Raw genomic sequence first — 9,562 nt, forward strand, 5'->3', positions numbered from 1 at the left:
TGCTTCCACACTAGGGTGGGGAGCTCATCTGGGGGATCTGGAGGTCAGAGGCTTTTGGTCTTCAGTAGAACAGATGTTTCCATCAATCTGTTGGAGTTGCAAGTGATAAGTCTGGCTATCAAGGCCTTCCTCATGTCCATTTGCAGTCAGTCGGTATGAGTCTTGACGGACAACGCTACCACGATGTGGTACATCAACAAACAGGGAGGAGTAGAGTTGTACCTTCTCTGCAGAGAGGCTCTGCAGCTCTGGTCCTGGGCTCAGGACCATCCGATTTGCATAGTAGCAAACCATTTGGCCGAAGTTCTCAATGTACGTGTGGACAGTCTATGCCGGCACTTTTCAGCTGATCACGAGTGGCGTCTCCATCCGGAGGTGGTTCTTCACGTCTTCCAGTTGTAGGGAATGCCTCGGATAGACCTGTTTGCCACTCGCAAGAACGTGCAATGCCCATCGTTCTGCAGCCTCCAGTATCTGATGCAGGGAGCATGGGGGAATGCGTTTCAGCTGAGCTTGAGCAACTGGCTGCTTTACATGTTTCCTTCCATACCTTTGATTCCTTCCTCGGGGTCTGAGGAAGATTCGCTAAGACCGGGCCCAAGTCACATTAATAGCCCAGACTGGCCAAAAAGTGTGTGGTATACAGACTTTCTTCAACTCTCACTGTGCCCTCCGCTCCTTCTCCCTCACAGGGCAGACCTCGTCTCACAATCACAGGGACAGGTTCTACACCCCCACCTCAAGAGCCTACACCTACATGTCTGACGATTGAACGGGGCAATCTGAGTTCTTTTTCTCTCCCTCCAGAAGTGGTGGATGTTATTTTATTGGTTAGGCGCCACTCCACTAAGTCTGTCTATGCTAAAAGATGGGCAAAATGTGTTAATTGGTGTGAAGAGAGACACATTGACCCTTTAAAGGCCCACCTGTCGAATGAGTTACAGTTTGCTCTTTCCTTAGCACAACAAGGTTGCACAGTTGCGACAGAGAAAGGGTATTTATCTGCACTGTCAGTTTTTATTTGTTTACCTGATCAACTCTCTTTATTTAAGTCCCCTATAGTTCTTAGGTTCCTTAAGGGTTTAACTAATACATTTCATTCCACTCCATTCATAATGCCTCAGTGGGATTTGAATTTGGTTTTAACTTTTTTGATGGGTTCACCATTTGAACCGTTTGAGTGTTTCTAATAGCCATCACATCGGCTAGGCATGTTAATGAGCTTCAGGCTCTTATTGTAAAACCCCCTCATACTACCTTCCGTGCTAGTAAGGTGGTTTTGAGAACCAGGGTGGCTTTCCTACCTAAAGCAGTCACTCCCTGTCATTTGGGACAATCCATAACCCTTCCATCCTTTTACCCTCCTCCCCATCAATCGAAGAAGGAGGAAAGGCTGCATCACCGGGATCCAATGAGGGCCCTGAGCTTCTACATAGAAAGCACAAAGGACTTCAGTTCTGATGATCAGCTCTTCATTGGCTATGTGGGCAAAATGAAGAGCAAGCCATCCACAAGAGGACTCTATCAAGGTGGGTCTTTCTTTGCATAAAGATATGTTATTCACTGGCAAAGAAGGATCCTCCTGACGAGATTAGGGCTCAGTCCAACAGAGCTAAGACTGCCACTTCAGCTTTAGTTAGAGGTGTGCCTGTTGCTGACATCTGTAAAGCAGCAACTTGAGCTTCCCTCCACACTTTTGCGAAACATTATTGGTTAGACTCGGAAGTGAGGAAAGATGGTCATTTTTTCAGTTCTGTTTTGCAGGACTTCTTGGTTTGACCAAATCGGGTACCCACCTATGAGAGCGGGACTGCTTTGGGATTCAATTCATAAGGTGAGGAATCCACAGGTAGTTGTATCCATCAGAAGAACAAGGTTCTTACCTTCTGTAATGCTTTTTCTGGTGGATGCAGTAGTTACCTCTGGATTCCTCGCAGTCCAACCCGGCTCCCCATTGCTGTCAGCACCCCAGCGAGGACTTCTTATGGCTCCGATAATGTCAGAAGGAGGCACGTGCGGAGCTGTGTTATTATGGTGTCCTTGTCTATGTAGAGAGCTAGGGAAAAAAATTCCATTGAATGCTGGCGTAATGGGAGAATTCATAAGGTGAGGAATTCTAAGGTGAGGAATCCACAAGTAGCTACTGTATCCACCAGAAAAAGCATTACCGAAGGTAAGTAACTTGTTCATTTTGCCTCTTTTTCCTTATAATGAAGGCTCCCAGTATTTCATTTTTACAGATAAATACAGGCAGAAAACAATGTGGTTCCTACATGTTTTTATTTTTAAAAGCGGAAAAAGGCTGAAAATTGTGCTTTTTGTCAAAGACTCTTTATGTTGTCTTTCATGAATTCCAGGCACAAGCAGAGCAGATAGCGAGTGAGTTGCAAAACAGGATCAGATTTCCTATAATAAAGCCATATGTTAACATAGTAGTATAAGGCTAATATGCACCTATGGGTGTAGTGTTTTGTTATACGTGGCTGCTTAATTTCCTAAAACGTGACAGGCTTCCCCGTATGAGTTCACATCTCATGGTTAAATAAATGTGGAAATATATCATTTTACGACTCCATTTATTCTCAAAACACAAAATAAATATGGATAAATACCAATAAGATGGCCAAAAAATAAATATGGATAAATACAGACTGAAATGTTAAACAAATAAATACCATAACATCGGGAGCCCTACTTGTAATATGCAAATTCAGGCTACATAATGTACATACTGCCTTTGGACTCGTTAATTTCATAAAATTATGGTTGTTTGTAACCTGACTAACTTCTAATAATAAACATTTATGTTTTAGATTTAAACCTCTCTGTTGTTATTGTGGAGCCAAATTGGGTTCACTGAAAACTGAAAATTATTACCGATGCTAACTCATTTCATTCGCTTTCAGTTGACAACCAAACCACTGAAGGATCCTTTATGGCAACCATATGAGAATCTCCAGGTACAGAAAAATCTGCCCCATCAGTGTTTATGTGAGATAAAGTTTGTGTGAGTGTGTTTGTGTCTATGTGTAAGCATGTGTGCGTGTGTGAACGTGAAGGTCAAAGGGCATGTGATGTCACTTCCACTACTCCTGGCATTTTTGTGATTGACGCCCATGAGTGCAAGGAGGGAAAATAGCCCCCTGGCTGCTACTGAATTATAAAATAAAGCAATAATCAGGGCTCAATGGATCCCTCGGAGCTCTTCGCCCCGGTACCACGGCACCTGCTGCACCAATAGAAGCTATGCCCCTGTAGGCAAGCTGTAGGCAAGGTATATTGACAAGAGAGACTGCCTCAGGATGGGAACCTGACTGAACCTGACTGAACCAGCTCTGGATGACTTTTTTGGGTTAGGTCGACTAAGTGGTGGAAAACCTTTAATAATGTGCGCCATACTTAATATGATGATCGTTGCAGAACTGCAGCAAGAATTCCAATGACATAAAAGTTGAGTTAACAAGTGCTTACAGCTGTGGCATGCCCTCACCGCGTAATTTATTAGTAGTAAAAGTATAGACCCTACTCCGGTCTTCAGCCTGTTAGTAGCCAAACTCCCAGTAGTAAAGAAGACTCTGACAAAGTTTCTCAAGTCTATAAAATTATTGTTATAAAACTGCATGATGCATTTCAAAAGTTCAAAGAAGCATGGGAGGCCAATGTGGGTAACGCCAAGTTAGCTAAGCATCCGACTATGACTGGGTGGATCCGTAGCAGAGATAAAGTACACCAATAAATATAGTATACTATAAACCATCTCCTGCAAAAGTACGAGAGATTCTCTGGCCTTGGGTGTTGTATTTTACTATCAATGTGCCAATCATAACTATATATGTAACTGGTCTTTCTACTGGGCGCGCTAGGAGATAAATGAGTAGCTGCAATATGTATTTCACTTGTGAAGTGTGGTTGTGGGTATTTGCCATTGTTTGCTCCTTGTTTCATTTAATGTCATAATGAATATGCCAATAACGATGTTTAGCAAAAAAGCTGTCTTGAAGATTTCTATGTTGTCAGCTTTCTGAAGGTGAGATTATGTTGTGGATCTCTCAGGACTCGAATTAATGCATCTGAGTGTGATGCTTTGTGTGTCCTGAGGGCCCTGAGCCCATGTTTTTGCCATATAAACCTTTGCTGACAGATGGTCTACAAATTAATGAATCAAGTGCTTCTGGTTGGGGCATGGTGGGAGCAAGTTACTTCATGTAGCACAATACTCTGCTTTAGAGTACTCTATACATTACGCATTGGACTTTAAACTTAATTCTGGGTTCAACAAAAGCTAAGAAAGGGTTTTTAGTACAAGTGTAAGTTGGTTCTATTTTAGGTCTCATTTTGAGGTCTTGTAAGGCAAGACCTTTTTATTTTATTAAATGTATAAATAAAATATGTCTACCTCTATGGGTTTTCAGCCAGTCTTCTATACCCTTTGCTCAGGTTTTTTTGTCATTAACATTTTTCTTGCACCCCAAGGCAATGGGTCAGCCTACTTCAGCCATTGGTTAGCTTAATTTACAATTGACAGCATTCTGCTCATTCACAATAAGCACATCCCTCACAAAGTAATTCCCTTCAGTGCCAGGGACTACTCAGGCAATGGAAACCAAAACTAATTCTTGCTTTTACCTGATGTGTATTTATTATAATGGTGATTGCCTTGCATGTCCTCCAACCATAACGTTATACTTAAATAATGATGGAACAAATCAAGCACTGACCAAGCCAAAAGTCAGGCAACCGGCACCAGACCTATTGACTTTGTCAATGCTTGATTCAAATTGGGATTCATCTGGCTGCCTAGTTTTGTACTCTTTCCAACTTGTCAGCTTTTTTTGGACAGCCTACACTCACCAAGTTATGTAATCCAGTCGTTGAAATACTATGGCTTTGGAAAGTTCTACTATCAGGGGCTGGGCCCTTTGTCACTCCACTTATGGTCCATTTAAGAACTACCAACCACTCACTCAAGACCACCACTTACCCAACCATATACCTAGAACTGCAGGCTTATCTCTTGTCTGATCACCAGGGCAGTTCTGTATTTACTGGCTCACCAGTCTCCAGAGCCACTACTTCTCCCCTTCTTCAGAGCCCTTCCCTGTCAGTTCCTCTTGTTGGCTATGGTAAACTATGATACTTATCCCACTAGATTTCCACATCGCACAAGATCAGCATTGACGCACCAACTCTTTAAGATTTTGCAGCCATCGTTGGCATGGTTTAGATATTTGGCCCCCTTTCCCTTCACATTACACTCTCCTGCTAGACTTACAGTCTGCTAGTAAGAGAATGTGTGTTATTTCTGCTTCAGGCATGGCAATTCTATACCTGATGTTCCATCTGTAGAGATCTGTTCCTTTCCAGTTTCAAGAGAAACTTCTGGTTTTCTAGAGCTGTTTTCTGGGCCTGGGGCCAGATGTACAAACCATTTTGCATGGCGCAAACTGAGAAATTCGCAGTTTGCGCCATGCAAAATGGCCATCGCGATGCACATTCCCATTTTGCGAGTCGGTACCGACCCGCAAAATGGGAATACGACTCCCAAATAGGAAGGGGTGTTCCCTTCTTATTTGCAATTCGCACCGCGATGCAGAATTGCTTTGTGAACTCGAACACGGTCGCAAAGCAATTCGCAGTTAGCACCCATGTCAAGTGGGTGCTAACTCATTCGCAAAAGGGAAGGGGTCCCCATGGGACCCCTTCCTCTTTGTGAATGTCGCCCAAAATATTTTTTCAGAGCAGGCAGTGGTCCAATGGACTACTGCCTACTCTGAAAAAACGAAATCAAATGGTTTCATTTTTTCTTTTGTAATGCAACTCGTTTTCCTTTAAGGAAAACGGGCTGCATTACAAAAAAAAAGAACTGCTTTATTGAAAAAGCAGACACAGACATGGAGGTCTGCTGTCTCCAGCAGGCCACCATCCCTGTGAGAGCAGGGAATCGCAAGGGGGTCGCAAATTGCGACCCACCTCATTAATAATAATGAGGTGGGTCTTTGCGACCCCCTTGCAATTCGCAGAAGGTGTCTGAGACACCATTCTGCATATGCTTTTGCGACTCGGAAATTGCGAGTCGCACCGACTCGCAATTTCCGAGTCACAAAAGCATATGTTGCTACATCTGGCCCTAAGTTCTCTGCCTCCGGCTTTAATTCCTGTCATTCCTGAAAGAAAGAAGACCAAGCAACAACATTGCTCATTGCAAGTGCATTGATCTCAATTGTGTAAAGAAAGGCAGCAATAAACGAGGTCAGTGACAATCACAATACTAGCACTAGAGCAGTACTACAGGAGGGTCTTGTGTAGACTGAACGCACAGAATGAATCTGCTTGACCGTAAAAGCTAGCTCCGTTTGAGAGCACAACTTTGTAGACTAAGGAACTACTGTGTGTGCCGTTACTTCACCAGAGTGTAAAGGAACACTCCACAGCATCACTACAGATTCAGAGGGTACATTCATTCTATAGCAGAAATACTTTTGATTTGAAATCATATGCTTTTAGATGAATTGTAATCATGTACATGTAATCATTGTAATCATATGCTGAAAGTGTAATATCTGTATGTTCTCAGCAAACCTACCAGATGAGCCCACAAGACCAATCAGCAGACGTCTAAGGCAGCAGCTCTGACACAGCTTGGAAACCATTGCGGAGCAGTCTGTTTATATCATCCTCTTCCCCTCTATTTTAGTTTTAGTATCTTCATTTTGGAGGTCCTGTTTTCCAATGAGGAGGTCTGTTTGAAGACACTGGAAGTAAGAAGAAATCCACATTGCAGAAGATAAAAGGATCACACAATTGACTTGACATAACATAGCATTTTTTTTGCAGATACTGAAACATTTCAATGAGAATGGTCAGCTGACCACGTTATTGAATTTAGGCTGAAAGTGAGCTGCAAGCTGAAATAATGCTCATATTTCGGACCCACCCAGCATCTGCTTTCTTCATGTAAATTGACTGATAGGTTTGTTCTCCATAATTAGTAAAAGATAAAGCCAAAGTCCTTGTAAGACGTTGGAAGAAGCAGTAGGAGTTGAATATCAAGCTCTGTTTCGAGCTCAACTGTGGATTATTCAAAGTCAGCATTAAAAAAAACAAGGAGGCACCACAACATGATTCCCATCACCAAAGCCATCTGCCCTTTCTGAGAACACAACAAACTCAATAAAAAAAAGTTTAACCCATTTTATCTTGCTTCTGTTCTCAAGTCCCCTGAGATGCATTACTTCATCTAACAAGCAAAGCCAAGAGTATGTACCTCATGACAAAGTCCATTGAATATCCCACTCTCAACTACTTCATATCCGTCCTGTGTCCTGTTTCTTTCAGCCCTCTCTCCACTACCTAATTGTAGGCCCTTTCAAAACCAAATATTTTATAGGTGAGGGAGATATTTTTGAACGTGCCATTTGCCACATTCAAAAAGATCCTTCTCACCACTTCAACAGCACACAAACTCAGATACATCATCAGCCACTCGCTAATCTCTAGATCTTTCCTCAAAACTATCATGCCTTTTCAAATTAAATATTTATCCAAGAACTAAGGTCTCAACTCCTGTAACCCTAGGAGCTTCAGACAAATTGCAAACGAACCCTGCTTAGGCCTGCTCATTAAGAGAGAAACCTTGAAACAACGCTCTGCCTTTTTCAAATAAAACAATCAATCTACTTCCCAAATACTAAACGGGATTTAACATGGTGGCAGCACAGAGAGATCTTTAATCTTTATTTCAGATGACCTCAAATTAGGCATGGATCCGAATGGAGTGACCACTCTACTCTTATTGGACACCTTTGTGACCTACAATACAGTGCTCTTCTTTAGGTTACTGTACACACTGCATGACTTCTTAATAAAAGTGGCTAGGCTAGACTACTGCCAGTGGCTGAGATTAATTGAAACACTCAATCCAGCACCTTCTTGTTATTGCAGTCGATGCCCTAAGTGTGTTGGGTATTCCCAGATGTGGATCACATACTCACTGTGCCACTAGAATCCAGCTATACCTCGCTAATGAGCCCTTGTCAGGGCAAAACTGGTCCTAGGTCGCTTGTGTTCTTGTTCATGGAGCACCTGGTTTGGCAGTTTGGGCTGGACTGGAGCAGGGTCAAAACGGATTTGCATAGGCTGGTTCCAAACTGAGGTGGCATGGTGGGTGAAAACCAGTGGTTTGGGGGTGCATCCTCAATGATTGCCAATGCATCCATCACCTTGTTGTTGTTGCAGCAGGCTAAATTACATTGCATCATATTTTACAAAGAAATCTCAAATAATCTCCCTATCCCCAAATCTTTGTTTGTTGATGTTGCCATATCTCAAGTTCCCACAGACACACTCTTTCTCTTCAATGGTTACCTTCTTCCAGATGTCATCAACTCCTTCAACCTCTACTGCTACAGATTTGTTAACAGCACCTAGATAATCTTCAGGCTGCACCCTAGGATCTTGTTTCCCAACAGTGGACCAAAGAATGACATGCAACCACCTAAAACCCAGCTCCAGAAAAACAGAGCACCTGATCTTTGAAAGACTGGTTCATGCACCACTCCAGGGTCCAAAAGCCTTTGTACTATGACTTCCCTAAACAGTATCAATATGGTGAGAAACCTTGGAGTGTTCATGGGGACTAATCTATTTCTTATAACCCAGGTTATCAAAACCTCCTTCTTCACCACAAAAACCTTGTGCGATATCTCCCTTTACTTTGGGATTCCTCTTAGGGTACAAGCTGTCATTGCCTTGGTTCTCTGCAGTATGTATTACAGTAAAGGGCTGCACTTTGCTGCCCAAGACTTTGTCCTATGCAGAGAACAGCATATTCAGAATGTCACCATTGGTCATCTTCCACACCACTGTAATCATGATCACATCTCCTCTACCATTTTAATTCCTTGCTGGCTCTCCATGACCGTGCCCTTCTCCTTCAAGGCACTCTGCATTGCGCAGTTAGCAATGTATGGTGTCAGCCTGATTTTAGAGAAGTTCATCCTCACATCTAGTAAACAAAAATGACCTTTAAGTGAAGACTAGCAGCAATTCACATTATCCCTATATCATCCCTATATTCAGAAAGGCTTGCGTCAGTAAGATATTTTTTACATTAGAGATGGCCAAGCCCTGGAACTCTCTTCCATCAAGAACCAGAAGCCTTGCTAAGCACTTGGAGTTCTGAAGAGTTTTAAAGACCTGGCTGTTCCAAGCTCAGTGATCCCACTTAGCCCAAGCCATTGATCCAAAATTATCTTATAACATTTCCCTATCAACATGCCAACATCCAGTGTACTGATTCAGAGCCCAGCTGGAGCTGGTAAGTACAGACAAAGCAACAATATTTAACTTATGGTCTTCAGCACCTCCTGCATCTCTGACATAGTTAGGCACAACACCAGGTTTACAGTAACACAACTTGAGCACCCTTCTTTCTTCACTCACAACAACAATAGATTTCCACATTGGTCACACTATAGACATAGGGGGTCATTCCGACCCTGGCTGTCCATGACTGCCAGGGCCGGGGACCGCGAAAGCACCGCCAACAGGCTGGCGGTGCTTC

General features: G+C 42.9%; 1 long non-coding RNA gene across 1 annotated transcript in view; it reads left to right on the forward strand.

Annotated features, from left to right (window-relative positions):
* LOC138258745 (uncharacterized) overlaps positions 1-7,146 on the forward strand; it is a 63,512-nt gene extending 56,366 nt beyond the window's left edge. Inside the window, exons 2-3 of the long non-coding RNA XR_011198543.1 lie at positions 2,907-2,960; positions 6,575-7,146. This is a non-coding gene — a long non-coding RNA (uncharacterized lncRNA). The remainder of the gene's footprint in view (positions 1-2,906; positions 2,961-6,574) is intronic.
* Positions 7,147-9,562: the final 2,416 nt, after the last annotated feature.

This window comes from Pleurodeles waltl, chromosome 9 (assembly GCF_031143425.1).
Source record: "Pleurodeles waltl isolate 20211129_DDA chromosome 9, aPleWal1.hap1.20221129, whole genome shotgun sequence".
Lineage (NCBI taxonomy): Eukaryota > Metazoa > Chordata > Amphibia > Caudata > Salamandridae > Pleurodeles > Pleurodeles waltl.